The sequence below is a fragment of the Leptonychotes weddellii genome, chromosome 11 (assembly GCF_054177405.1).
Source record: "Leptonychotes weddellii isolate Sample4059 chromosome 11, ASM5417740v2, whole genome shotgun sequence".
NCBI lineage: Eukaryota > Metazoa > Chordata > Mammalia > Carnivora > Phocidae > Leptonychotes > Leptonychotes weddellii.
Window position 1 is genome coordinate 45,783,170 of NC_138379.1, and position 15,663 is coordinate 45,798,832.

The 15,663-nt window shown below is 42.6% G+C and overlaps 1 protein-coding gene across 4 annotated transcripts in view; it reads right to left on the reverse strand.

Moving 5' to 3' along the window:
- STIM1 (stromal interaction molecule 1) overlaps positions 1 to 15,663 on the reverse strand; it is a 177,650-nt gene that overhangs the window by 136,200 nt on the left and 25,787 nt on the right. The window lies entirely within an intron of this gene.

Here is a 15,663-nt window from a genome sequence, read left to right on the forward strand (position 1 = left end):
GGAGAAACACAGGTTAGACAATAATAATTATAATGGATGACAATTAATGAGAGCTTATTATGTGTCAGGCAATCTGCTAAATGTTCAACATGAATTAGCTCATCTTAATCTTGACAACAGTCCTTTGAGGTAGATAATATGATTATCTCCATGTTATAGATAAGGAAGTAGGCTCAGAGAGGTGAAGTAACTTGCCCAAAGTATTACTAGCAAAAGATGGGACCTAGGTAGACTGACCCCAGGGCCTATGTCCTTCATCACTAGACTAGCTGAGGTACCTACTTCTCTGGGAAGCCTCCTCTAGCAAATCCTCTACCATGAAAGACTGGGGATCCCTGAACTCCCACTGCCTCCTATCCCTCTCTCTACTTCTTGTCCCCATTCCCTCTAACGTGGCAGTGAATTATCACCAAAATTATGAGTTCCATGAGGGCAGAGATTACTGAATCTTACACTTTCTTGTAACCCTTCTACCAAGCATCACATCTGCAACTCAATAAGTATTTTTTAGAATAAAAAACTGTCAAGGAATATAGTATAATGATAGAAAGACACAGGCTCTAAAGTCAAACAGACTTAGATCTGAATCCAGGCACTGACACTTCTTAGCTATAATATTGACTAAGTTATTACTTAAGCACTCTGGGGCTCAGAGTGGTAAAATTTTTAACCATATAACATTGTGAGAAAACTAAGCTAAGCACCTTAAACAGTGCCTGGCACATAAAAGTTACCCAATTTTATTTGCCATCCTCCTCCTTTCCCCTTGTCTTTCACATATTGGTAGAAAGAACTCTAGTCTGAGAAGCCAGAGTACAATTAGCTATAATCTTAATTAAGTACTTCTTTCTGGGCTTCAATTTCCTCATCTATAACTCACAGACTATTGGTTCAGAACAAATGAAATAAAACATGCTTGAGTGGTTAAAAAAACACTGTGCAGATGGAAAGATTTTTGTCATTCCACCAAACTAGCTTTTAAAATCAGCCTTGAACCGCACTACACAAGAAGTGTCTTGAAGCTCACGAAGAGGAGCGATCTCTCAGAGACCCAAAAGCTATAAAATGAGGGAGTATTTGCACTGTCACTAGGAGAAGGAGCCAGTCCCACTGAAGAGCTGAGGTAAGTCACTGCCAAATGGCTTTGCTCCAGCAGTCCCCAGCTAATTAAGGCCTTGCTCCCCTGCCTGTCTGCCTGTGACCTCTGCAAAGGCTAGATAGAACACCAAGTGCTCCACAGCAGCTCTTCTCTTGGCCAGACTGGCATAAGGTATTGCGGCCAAGGATCAGCCACAGCTATTGCTAAGAAGCTCCTGCCCTTGGCCCTCCTCAGAACAGAGCCCAGAACAAGGAGCCCTCAGGCTGTCCGGAGGTTATCAGTTCAGGATTCCTAAGAGTCAGCCTTACAGCTACCAAGACTCTGGGCCTCGAACGTGTCAGATGGGACAGAACTTAAGTCCTAAGCAGGCAGGCCCTTTGGACAGACTAGAAAGTCCCCTTATGCTATAGAAAAAGGAGTAAGGATAAGGGATTGGTCCTCCCATTCTTAGCTGGAAGTATCTAGTCTTAGATGCCATCAAGGTCACTTTGCAGGCTCTTCTTGAAGCTGCATAGGCCCCAGGAACCTAACCACTTCCTTTGTTCATTAAAGCAGAACTTTCATTCCACCCCTAAGGCTCCCTCCCCCAAGCCCAGCTCTAGAGTAAGATGGTCCATCCATTTTGCTCTTTAAAAGTTAAAACACATGGGCCCTTTTTGTTGTAAGGGTTTAACTGCTGCATTGGGAAAGAATGTAGGCCAAAAACAGCACACATGAGGAAGTAAAGAAGGTTTAAAAAGTACTACAAGTTAGTTACAGTCACTGTCCCCACTTAGAGTTCCCGGTTCCTGCGTTATTGGTGCTCTTAGAGAACAGCTACAATCCAATAGTCTCCAAACTTTATTTTTGAACAGTGTAACCCTCTCTTTCAAATGCAGTTCAAATTAAATCTAATTAGGAGTCTCAATATCTAATTAGATCTCTAATGCAATAATGGATCTAGGTAGCAAACATCAATGGCTCCCAAAATCATCAGGCAAAAAGCTGATGGGAAATATTTTAACAAATAGATAAAACTGATAATATCTGAACCCACTCATCAATCTAAACATTATAAAAAGAGAGAAAACCAGATATAGTTGGACATCCTTTCTAAAAGAAAGAAAAGCAGGGCATCTGGGTGGATCAGTCAGTTAAGCGTCTGTCTTCGGCTCTGGTCATGGTCTCAGGGTCCTGGGATCAAGCCCAGTGTCCTTCCTGCTCAGCTAGGAGTCTGCTTTTCCCTCTACCCCACCCCCCACTCTTTCTCCCTCTCTCTTTTCTCTCTCTCAAATAAATAAATAAAATCTTAAAAAAAAATGATTAAACCTAAATCTGATCAAGCCTCAAGATCGAACTACCAATTTATAATACAATACAGAGAACGTAGGAACATGTTAAATGCCACCATAGAGAGATAATCAGCAAAATCCAGAAACTGGAAAACTCTTCTGGACAAATGACCCAGTTTCTTCAACACAGAATTGCAAGGAAAAGAAAAAAAGGAGGGCGGGGGGAAGCTGTGGATTAGAAGAAACTCAAGATTTAGATCAACCAGAAAAAAGAAATAAAAGACATCCAAATTGGAAAAGAAGTAAAACTGTCACTATTTGCCGATGACATAATACTACATATAGAAAACCCTAAAGACTCCACCAGAAAACTATTAGAACTAACAAATAATTCAGTAAAGTTTCAGGATACAAAATTAATATACAGAAATTTGTTGTATTTCTATATGCTATTAATGAGCTATTAGGAAAAACAATTAAGAAAATAATCCCATCTATAATTGCATCAAAAAGAATAAAATACCTAGGAATAAATTTATAAATAAATTTACCAAGGAGGTAAAAGACCTATACGGTAAGACACTGATGAAAGAAATTAAAACTGTAAGACACTGATAAACAAAATGGAAAACTGTAAGACACCAATGAAAGAAACTAAAAAAGACACAATTAAATGGAAAGATATACAATGCTTGGGGCACCTGAGTGGCTCAGTCGGTTAAGCGTCTGCCTTGGGCTCAGGTCATGATCCCAGGGTCCTGAGATTGAGCCCCACATTAGGCTCCCTGCTCAATGGGTACCTGCTTCTCCCTCTCCCTCTGTCTCCCAGCTCATGCTCTCATTCTCACTATCTCAAATAAATAAATAAAATATTTTTTAAAAAATATACATAATGCTCATGGATTGGAAGAATTAATATTGTTAAAATGTCCACACTACCCAAAGCAATCTACAGATTCAATGCAACCCCTATGAGAATACCAATGGCATTTTTCACAGAACTAGAACAAATATTCCTAAAATTTGTATGGAACCACAAAAGATCCCAAATAGCCAAATAATCTTAAGAAAGAAGAAAAAAGCTGGAGGTATCATGTTCCCTGATTTCAAACTATACTACAAAACAATATAATCAAAACAATATTATACTGGCACAAAAACAGACACAGAGATCAGCTGAATAGCATAGACAGTCCAGGGGCATCCGGGTGGCTCAGTCGGTTAAACGTCTGCCTTCGGCTCAGGTCATGATCCCAGGATCCTGGGATGGAGCCCCCCATCTGGCTCTCTGCTCAGCGGGGAACCTGCTTCTCCCTCTCCCTCTGCCTGCCACTCTGCATACTTGTGATCCCCCAACTCGTCAAATAAATAAATAAAATCTTAAAAAAAAAAATAAAAAGAATAGACAGCCCAGAATTAAACCTACATTTATACTGTCATTTAATCTTGAACAAAGGAGGCAAGGACATACAACAGGGAAAAGACAGTCTCTTCAATAAATGGTGTTGGGAAAACTGCACAAATATGTGGAAAAGAATGAAACTGGACCACTTTCTTACACCATACACAAAAATAATTTCAAAATGGATTAAAAACTTAAATATAAGACCAGAACCTGGGGCACCTGGGGGGTTCAGTCGTTAGGCGTCTGCTTCGGCTCAGGTCATCCCGCATCGGGCTCCCTGCTCGGCGAGAAGCCTGCTTCTCCCTCTCCCACTCCCCCTGCTTGTGTTCCCTCTCTTGCTGTGTCTCTCTCTGTCAAATAAATAAATAAAATCTTAAAAAAAAAAGACCAGAACCCATAAAACTCCTAGAAGAATACATAGGAATAAGCTCTTGGACATTGGTCTAAGCAATTTTTTTTTTTTTTGATCTGTCTCTTCAGGCAAGGGAAACAAAACCAAAAATAAAGAAATGGAACTACATTAAAAAAAAAAGTTTTAGCTCAACCAATGTATAGAGCTTCGCTGGACACTGATATGAATAAATCAACTTAAACACTGACTAGTTGATATTAAAGGATTATTATTGTATTTTTAGGTGTCATAATGATATTTTGGTTGTTTTCAAATACAGTTCTTTTAGAAATACATAATAATGTTTGTGAATGAAATAATATGCCTAGAATTTGCTTCAAAATAATCCAAACAGGTGGGACAGTAAAGATGAAATAGAATTAATAAGACTGGCCTTGAGTACATAATTGCAGATGGAGAGTAATGGGCACATCGGGGTTCATTATACTGCCCTCTCTCTAATTTGTTTGTTTTTTTAATTTATTTATTTGACAGAGAGAGAGAGAATGAGAGCAGGGGGAGGGGCAGAGGAAGAGGAAGAGAATCTCAAGCAGACTCCCCGCGGAGCAGGTGGGTGAAGCCGAGCTCCATCCCACGACCCTGAGATCATGACCTGAATTGAAACCTGAACTGAAATCGAGAGTGGGGCGCTCAACCAACTAAGCCACCCAGGCGCCCCTGCCCTCTCTAGTTTTAAATATGTTCAAATTTTTCTATAATATGAAAGGTTGGCTTTTTTTTGTTTTTTGTTAAGAGAGAATGTGCATAAGCATGAGTTGGCGGGTGGGGGGTTAGAGGAAGAGAGAAAGAGAATTTTTTTTTTTTTTAAGATTTTATTTATTTAGGGGCACCTGGGTGGCTCAGTTGGTTAAGCGACTGCCTTGGCTCAGGTCATGATCCTGGAGTCCCAGGATCAAGTCCCGCATCGGACTCCCTGCTCGGCGGGGAGTCCGCTTCTCCCTCTGACCCTCCCCCATCTCATGCTCTCTCTCTCTATCTCATTCTCTCAAATAAATAAATAAAATCTTTAAAAAAAAGATTTTATTTATCTATTTGACAGAGAGAGAGAGGACAAGCAGGGGGAGCAGCAGAGGGAGAGGGAGAAGCAGGCTCCCCGCTGAGCAGAGAGCCCAACGCGGGGCTCAACCCAGGACCCCAGGATCGTGACCTGAGCCGAAGGCAGACATCCAACCAACTGAGCCATCCAGGCCCCGGGAAAGAGAGAATCTCAAGCAGGCTCCATGCCCAGCACAGAGCTTGATCTCATCTTATGACCCTGAGATCATGACCCCAGTTGAAATCAAGAGTCGGACGCTTAACTGGATGAGCCACCCAGGCACCCCCAAAAGGTTTTTTTCAAGTTCAAAAATAAGCTGAGTGTGGAGGGGCTACAGTTGAGACATATGAGTAAAGCCTAGAGCTCCTCCCAATGACTCATTTCTCCCAGAGTGATCCCTGAGGCAGCTTGGGAAGCCCTAGGATACCTAGAAAACAGTCTGAAAACCAACGCTGCATTATATGGAATACAGATACCCAAGTAAGAGAACCTGGCTTCGAATCTTGGCTCTGCGCCTTAATAGCAGTGTGACACCTTTAAAAAAGTTACCCTCTGAGGTTCTTACCCTTGTGCAAATAGGGCTACCTCCAAGGATAGCAACAAGGATCAAATAAAATAAGAGATTAAAATGCTGTGTATTTATCTAAAGTATATATGATTGTTAGGACCACTTAGGGAGATCACTTGCCTTTTACTCCTGACACTAAAGTTACTCAACCCCCATCCCACCCCAGCCTTCATGCCAATCCCTTCGAATCTTCAGAAAACACACATAAAATTCTGTGAAGACATGAGAGGCAGCAGGAATTAAGATTCAATGCTGTGGGCAACCTCTGTGTGCCTGGCCAGCTACAGTATGTGTGTGTAGAGGGGAATGGGGAGGGCAGTAATGGGAAAGCGCCTTAGAGACTCTATGACTGAAAACTTACCCTCAGCCTAGGCTCCAGGTCTCTAACTACCAATCTTAAATGACAAAAAATAAATAAGTGCCAGGCACTTGTGGATGAAGGTCAACTATCAGGGGGAAAAAAGTTTCATGTTAATGACAGTTTAACTGCCTATGTCTGGCTCAGAAATAATGAAACCGATCCTTTTTATCAACACTTAGATTCTGTTTGCCTTCCACAGCCCCTCATGTTTTGAATGATTTTGTCTATAAACAAAGTGCACTTACTGAGAAATAATTCAACATTTTCAGCTGTGTTTATTATCACTACTTTTTCTTTTCAAAATGCTGATCCAGATTTCAACCAACCATATACAATTATCAAAGCTTCATAACAATATTTTGAAATCACACACCTCACCATCTTGGCTTTGATTAGAATGAGCAAGAAAGTGAAAGTAAACATGCAGACATTCAAGCACGGGGCCGTGCTACCAGTTGCTTATTTTGGCTGTATACTTGTGTCCAAGGTCACTCACTCACTGGACAGGTTTATGTCCTATGATGCATCAACTGCCAGTCAAAGCACCAACCAGCTTGAGCAAACTAGTGTTACCACACAGCACTGACAATTACAAACCAAAAGCAAAGACACTTCTATTGTAAGTAAAGGTACAATTTCCATTAGGCTTACTGAAATACTGAAAGGAACTTAAGTTCATTTATTCATTCAAAAACAAATATTTACTAAGTGTCCCTGGTCGTAGGCACTAAGGACAAAATGAAGAAGACATAGTCCATAGCCTCAGGGATTACATAAATACACCCTTTCACTGCTTTCATGGATCCCAAAGTTACCAGAGACCACAGGCCACCAAAACTGTGTTGGAAGAGGTGACATTTTGATTCCCTGATGAACACAACTTGTGAAAAGGCAACCTGCTTCAAGATGTACTTCTCAAAAGCACAGCCCTGATCTGCAGGTACAAGTTGCTCCAGTACTAGAAAAAAACAAGAAAATGGTTTCTAAGATCAAAGTTTCTGTCAGTATATCAACAGATATTTACTGAACTTCTATTTTGTCTTTGGGCACTGTGCTAGATAAGGGATACGCAAACTGTGGTCCTCAGGCCAAATCCAGACCAAGACTTGTCTTTGCAAATAAAGTTTTATTGGAACACATTCATGCATGTTCATTTACAGACAGCCTATGGCTGCTTTCCTGCAACAACTTGCCACTTCAACAAAAACCATGAGGCCCATCAAGCCTAAAACACTTACTATCTGGTCCCTTACAGAAAACGTTTGCCAACTAGTACGCCAGACTCTGAAGATGCAGAAATGTATCTGTATGTTGATCTAGGTGGTAGTTATATGGGTATACACACGTGTAAAAATGCATCAAGCATTTCATTCATTTAATCATATTTATGTCATAACTTAATACTTTATTTTAATGGAATAAAGAGTACTCAGTCCTTGCCCTGTAGCAACTCAAAATCTGGTAGGAGGCCATAAAAGTAAATAATTGCAGTACAGTGGTGATAAGAATCATAATGAAAAGTTACGCTAATTACACTAATGGCACAAAAGAGAAAATAAACCTAGCTGAGTATGCAAGGCCAAGTCTTTATAGAAGATAAATGAGGTATATCTCGAAGAATGAGTACATATATGCCCAGAGGGTGGTGCTAGGGGAAAAAAAGATGGTGGTAAAAGGGAGAGGTCATTCCAGGCAGAGAGCACAGCATATACAAAGGTTCAGAAATGCAAAATAAATAAATAAATAAACCAAAACAATAAAATATGGCATGGCTTTGGGAAATGACAAGTAGTTCGCAGAAACGCTTAGGTAAGGGCGCCTGGGTGGCTCAGCTGGTTAAGTGTCTGCCTTCAGTTCAGGTCATGATCCCGGAGTCCTGGGATCGAGTCCCGCATCGGGCTCCCTGCTCAGCGGGGAGGCTGCTTCTCCCTCTTACCCTACCCCCTCTTGTGCTCTCTCTCTCTCTCTCTCTCTCTGTTTCAAATAAATAAAATAAAATCTTTTTTAAAAAAAAGAAAGAAAAGAAACGCTTAGGTAAGGCACTAGCAGAGCAATGTCAAAAGATGAGACTGGAGCAATACAGAGGGGTCAGACCACGGCAAGCCTCATTTGGAAGGTCATCATATGTGAATGGCCGTGTAATTCATAGTCTAAGCAGGGTCACTTCTATTTTTTTTTTAGATTTTATTTATTTATTTATTTGAGAGAGAGAGAGAGAAAATGCAGGGGGGAGGAACAGAGAGAGGGAGAAAGAGTATCTCAAGCAGACTTCACTCTGCGCACAGGGCCCAAAGTGGGGCTTGATCTCACAACCCTGGAATCATGACCTGAGCCAAAGTCAAGAGTCGGATGCTCAACCCACTGAGCCTCCCAGGCGTCCCAAAACATGGTCACTTCTGAGAGTAAAAGAGAACCAGAAAAATAATTGTAAACAAGGACTATCCCAGAAAGATATGATCATCCTATTATTTGCCATATTAAAGAACATAGGCTTTAACCTACAAGATAGGACAAGTTAATACAAAATTTTAAAGAGAGGAATACCAAGATTTATGCTTTAAAAAGAGTGTGCTTCACCTATTTATTTTATTTAACCTATTTATAGACTACTTACTATGTGCCAGGCACTACCCTTAGCACTTTACAAATATTACTTATTAATCCTCATAACTACCTCGTGAGATGGATACTATTATTATCCTCATTATTCAGATAAAAGGCACAGGCTAATTAAGTAACTTGCCCAAAGTGGCACAGATAAGTGGCAGAGCAGTCAGGCTCCAGGGTTTGTGCTGTTCCTATTTCACCTCAGGGCCCACCTGGGACATTTACTCAGAAACTCCTGGGCCCGCAGATGCCGTGAGGTCCCTCTCTGCAGCGACCCACACCACTCCGCACTTCTTCCCACCACTCATCGTACTATTAACCATTTGTTTAAAAATTAATAAATAAATAAATCTATCTTCTTCACTAGACTGTAAACTCTGTAAGGACAGGGTTGAGATTATCTTGTTTACCACTCTATTCCCACAGTCTGATATTTATTAGCTCTCAATTTAGAAATGGTATTAATAATAGCGAACATGGGGGTACCTGGGTGGCTCAGTCGGTTAAGCATCCGACTCTTGATCTCAGCTCAGGTCTTGATCTCAGGGTCATGAGTTCAAGACCTGCGCTGGGCTCCACACCGGGCCCACGCGGGGCATGGAGCCTACTTAAACACACACACACTGGGGCACCTGGGTGGCTCAGGCAGTTAAGCGTCTGCCTTCAGCTCAGGTCATGATCCCAGGGTCCTGGGATTGAGCCCCGCATCGGGCTCCCTGCTCAGCGGGGAGCCTGCTTCTCCCTCTCCCTCTGCCTGCCACTCTGCCTATTTGTTCTCTCTCTCTCTGTCAAATAAATAAATAAAATCTTAAAAAAAACACACACATAATAATAATAATAATAGTAATAATAATAACTAACATTTATTGAGCACTCACCCTGGGGCTAGGCACTGTTCTAAGAGCTTTAAATATAGTAATTGAGGGCGCCTGGGTGGCTCAGTTGGTTAAGCGACTGCCTTCAGCTCAGGTCATGATCCTGGAGTCCCAGGATCGAGTCCCGCATCGAGCTCCCTGCTCAGCAAGGAACCTGCTTCTCCCTCTGACCCTCCCCCCTCTCATGTGCTCTCTCTCTCTCGTTCTCTCTGTCTCAAATAAATAAATTTAAAAAAAAAATCTTTAAAAAATAAATAAATAAATAAATATAGTAATTGATTTAAGAGAAGTTGAGTAAGCCGTTCAAAGGTCACAAAGTTAGTAAGAAGTGGAGCCAGGATTCTGGATCTAGCTCAATGCCCTCTACTTTATGCTATACTACCTTTTTTTATTGAATAAATCAAAATATGACTTAACAAAATTAGTATCCCTGGTATCTAAACAGTGCCTGGCGCTCGGCACGCATTCCAAAAATAAATGACTTTCAGGTGCTGAGGAAGAGACAACCTGTTACCACATCGCCTTCCTCCCAACAAGGCAGCCTGGCCCACAGAAATATAAGCATATATCCAGATCACTGGGGAGGCAGCATAATGTACTGGTTAAAAACACAGGCCTTGGAATTAGAACATGAAATCCCTAATTAGGTTGAGTCCCACTTACACCAATTACTAGACATGTGACCTTAGATTCCTCATTTATTTATTTATTTATTTATTTTAAAGATTTTATTTATTTGACAGAGAGAGACAGAGAGAGCAGGAACATAAGCAGGGGGAGTGGGAGAGGGAGAAGCAGGCTTCCCTCAGAGCAGGGAGCCCGATGTGGGACTTGATCCCGGGACTCTGGGATCATGACCTGAGCCGAAGGCAGACGCTTAACGACTGAGCCACCCAGGCGCCCTAGATTCCTCATTTATAAAACGAGAATAACAGTATCTATCTCATTGGCTATTGTGACAATTATATAAGGTAAATAATAAGTGTACATAATACAAAAGTTTTTTATCATAACAATAAACATTATGATTTTTATTATTATTAACTGATCAGTTAGTGGTGGACTTAGCTGTAGCTCAGAGTTTCTGCAACCTCCTGCTAGGTACCTTGGGACCCCCACCCCAAGTGTTATACCAAAGTTGACTATTTTACAAGTTTAGAACTCAAGTGGGTATTGTACATGACCAGTGTTTCATGGAGCTTCAGACTTCTGGCCCAGTGCCTGAAGAAGTGACTATCCTAAGGGTGGGCTCCCGATCCCATTACTTAGGCTATGCCTTCCAGAAGGAAAATGAGGAAACCACTAGCTCTATCTGACCTAGCTCACAATGAAAGACACCACACTAGAAAACATATGTATCTACAATATCCTCTTGAGCTTCAGACTTCAGTCATATCCTTACTGTCAGGCTAGAAACACTGATTTAGTCCAAGAGACTGGCCAGAAGCCAAGAGCTTATGGCATTGCTGCGGGGGTCTAATGGTAGTGACAGAGAAAAGTTTTAGAATTTTGAGGTGCCATAAAATACTCTCTGTAATCTCTGTGACAAACTTAATCCCAAGCCTCCTAGCTGCCCAGCCCTATATTAGGACCAGATGGGTCTGATCAGAGAAATCACAGACATGGGAGAACAAGGTCAGTCTCCAGAGATCACCACCTGGATTGGTCCCTGCTTTCAGACCGTGACATACCTATCTATCATTAGCCTCATTTTACAGATAAGGCAGCTAAGGTCCAGAGTGGGTAAGAGACCCAAGTCTAAGTGGTGGCAAGAAAAAAATGAGCATCTAGTCTCAAGAAATAACAAGGCAAGACTCATTAAACTGTCAAAACACATGGTCAGGCCGTGAGGAAGATTACTCTGAGGAGCTGCAGGGATGGAGGAGAGCTAAGGTACAGAGGGTCTCACAGTAACAGTTCCTAGCCACCACACCCCTCACAAAGTAAAGGGGGCCCAACCTTGCTTTTATGGCTTGATACCTAGACCCTATATTATCTATTTACCTATCACCCCTATGAGATGGTACTTCCCTGAGGTTATACACATTTTATTACCCTTATCTGTATTATCAGCACCCTGCCTAGGCACACAGCTGCACCTCCTGCTGACTTCACAAAGACTCAGGCTAGCCCAACGCACCCGACTCACCCACGCAGTATTTAAAATGAGGCACACTTAGTCTATCAGGCACCTGCCATGTCAAGATGTGGCTCCTCAACAAAGAGTTGAGGTAAGGCTGAGAGAAAGTGACTTTGGGGGCGCCTGGGTGGCTCAGATGGTTAAGCGTCTGCCTTCGGCTCAGGTCATGATCCCAGGGTCCTGGGATCGAGCCCCGCATCGGGCTCCCTGCTCAGTGGGGAGCCTGCTTCTCCCTCTGCCTCTCTCTCTCTGTCTCTAATGAATAAATAAATAAAATCTTTAAAAAAAAGAAAGTGACTTTGGCCAAGTAATGAACCTCTTACTTGTTCCTGTAAGATACTGATAACAACAATCACCTCAGAAGGCTGTATGAAAAGCTAAACGTGAAAGCTCTCGCCACAGCTGCGGGCACACAGTAGGCACCTGATGACTGCCGGTTCCCTTCTCATAACCCTTCTGAGTTCCTGTAAAAACTATTTTGGTTTTGGTTTTATATGTTCGTGGACCAACGTTTACTAAACTGCAAGTATTTATTTATGTGCAGGGCACTGTGTTGATCTCATCCTAGGCATCTCTGACGCAACCTCAGCATCTAGCACGGGGCCCACCAGAGCTGCCCGGCACACAGTAAGCACTCACTAACTAGGGACCTCCCGAGGAGACTCCCAGACACGCAGGCACAGAAGAGATCAAGTCTCTGGCCAGCATCAGTGTATACATTTAGGGAGCCCCTCCCCTAGTAGAGCCTGGCCATCGCGATGACCATAAAAATGCAAGAAGGATCCAGGTGAGTTCCTCAAAACTGCTCTAGGGACCACATGGCAATGTTCCAAACTATAGCGCATCTCCATTTAGGACCTGGGTTGCAATATTACACTGACCACCCACCTTCACCTGTCCTTACACTACCCATTGTGAGGAAAGGAAAGCGCTCCTTCCTTTTAGCACTGCCTGTTTGGAAAAGCTGACCTCCCGGGAAACGGCTGGGTCCATAGCCTGGCAAATAGGATCTGGCAAAAGCTTGAACCCTACAAAAGTATCTCAATCATTCCACCTTGCTGGGCTCCAGCGCTGAAAATAGCCCCAGATGAAAAACAAGCTGTGTGGACTACTTATCCAGTTTCATAGCAAAAGCAGGCCTCAAGCTGACTGAAGAGGACAAGCCCCTCACTCCTTAACTCAAGCAGGACTAGAGGCCTCACCTGTTTCTGGCCCCATAGCAACTGGCATGGCTCTGGCACCTCTCGGGCTTCATCTTTCCAAAACAGCAATGGAACAAGTGCAGGACAGGGAAGGGCCTTCCACAGTCAGCCGAGCGCTGCTTAAAGGGGCGGCAGGGAGAGCGCTATTCCCGGACACAGACCCTTTATTCCTTCATCAAATCCGAGGGCAAAAATCAAAGGCCCACACCTGACAAAGAAGCATTCTGTACCTCTGCTTTCCCATCTGGTTCCTCTATCAAGGCCCTGTCTCAACGCCTGCCTAAGGGAAACCTTCCCTAATCCCAAATCAGAGTCAGTCCGTCCGCAGTCTTGCACACCAAGCCCATGCCTGGTGCACACCCTGACCCATATGCCACCAGAGTCAACTCTTTCCAGCTCTGTGTACCCCAGAACATTACGCACTTCCAAGGCAGGGCCCGCGTCTCATAATGTCTGTGTCTCCAGTTAAAGCAGGTGCTCAAAGGCCGGTTTGTTGTAGCGTGAAAGTAAGCAGGTACATTAACAAGACAGCAAGTATAAGGACAAGAATGTATCCTGCCTTGCTCTCCCTGTTGTCCCAAGTGTACGCTGCCCTCCAGTCCTGGGTTCAGGCTGGCTTTCCCAGGCTTCCTCTCATCGCCCAGCTCATAGCCGTCTCTCCCTCCTCTGTGCATATCCTGGCTGAACCATTCCCTGGACCCAGGAAGGTGTGTTTGGGAACTCCTTCAGGACGTGGTCGATGGAACGGCCACATGAGAGTCCACCAATAAGTGTTGACAGAGTAAAAAGGAAAAAAAAAAAAAGCAAAAAAACTTCCCTTGAGCTTTCAATAGCTCATCTGTAAGAAGATGAAAAAAATATCTGTCACTGGTGTCTCACCTGGTTTCACCTGGTTGCTCCCACAAGCTTCGATTATCTTTCTCCCTATCCTCCACTGGTTCCCAGGGAGTTCTCCATAAAGAATTCAGGGCAAATGGTTCAGCACCTATATTTGGATCTACAACTGTGTGATACTCAAGATGTCATCAGAACAGAGATGACAGCTCATTCTTCACATCCCACATCCTTCAGACTATAGGGAGTGATTCATCCATACTTATCCAGCCAAAGGCAGGAAAAGTCCCTTGAACCAAAGCAGGACAATGTTGCTCCACCTACTCACTGGTGGGCCCGTGCCTAAAATCATGTTCAGGCTCACATCTAAACTGGGAAGCCCTCACCTTTGTGGGCTGAAGTCCTGGGGGAAGACTTCCAATCAGAAAGAAAATAAATGATAAATTTCTACAACTGTGTTAAAACCAACAGTTTTTAGCAAATCCAAGTTATTTTTGTTTTTATTGAGATATAATTTGTATACCATACAATTCACCCTTTTAAAGGTACAATTCAGTGGTTTTCAGTATATTCACAAAGTAATGCAGCCATCACCAACGATCTAATTTCAGAACATTTTCATCACCCTAAAAATAAACCCCATACCCATTAGCAGTCACTCCCCATTACCCCTGCCGCCTAGCCCCTGGCAACCTCTAATCTATTTTCTGTCTATACAGATGTGCCTATTCTGGACATTTCAATAAATGGAATCACATAATATATTGTCTTTTCATTTCGCATAATTTTTCAAGCTTCATCCATGTTGTAGCATCTATCAGTACTTTGTTCCATTTTATGGCTGCATAATATTCCATTATATGGATACTTCACATTTTGTTTATTTATCAGTTGATGGACATTTGGGTTGTCTCCACTTTTTTGACTATAAATAATGCTACTGGGAACATTCATGTACAACACCTTTGGCCTTCCAGGTGTTGAAAACATCTGGCTGGCTCCCATACTGTTCACTCATTCTCTTGACTTAGAAAAGGCAGAGCCAAGCATCATGCTACTCACCATTTAAGAAAGCACTTTCACTGGGCGCCTGGGTGGCTCAGTTGGTTAAGAAAGCACTTTCACTGTCCACTAACTCACTGAATCTTTACAATACTCCCCATAACCTCAAGGCAGGGATTCCTGCTACCATTTTATATATAAAGAAACCCTAACCTTGAAAATTTAAGTAATTTTGCTAAGTCACAAAGGTACAGGGACAGAAGAACCCAGATCTTCTGATTCTTGGTCCAGACCTCTGTGAGTTGACTTAAAAGGCCATCCAATTAGACACTTTCCTTGACCATCCTACCTAAAATAGCACCCCATCACTCTCTAACACTTTGTCTTGCTTAACTTTGTTCTCTAGAACTTATTATTATGTGAAATTATATTACACATCTACTTGTTTATTGCCTATCCTCCTACTTAAATATAAGACAACAGGGACTATGATTCTTATTATCTATTGCATATCAAGTGCCTAGCAGAGTTCCTAATACAGAGTAAGGTCTTAATATTTATTATATGAATGAATAAATCTGGTGCAGCTCCCAAATGATCCCCTCTACACCATTTCTGCCAAGGAAGCCTCCAGTCTACACTCAAAATTCCAGGGCGCCTGGGTGGCTCAGTTGGTTAAGCGACTGCCTTCGGCTCAGGTCATGATCCTGGAGTCCCTGAATCGAGTCCCGCATCGGGCTCCCTGCTCGGCAGGGAGTCTGCTTCTCCCTCTGACCCTCCTCCCTCTCATGCTCTCTGTCTCTCATTCTCTCTGTCTCAAATAAATAAATAAAATCTTTAAAAAAAAAAAA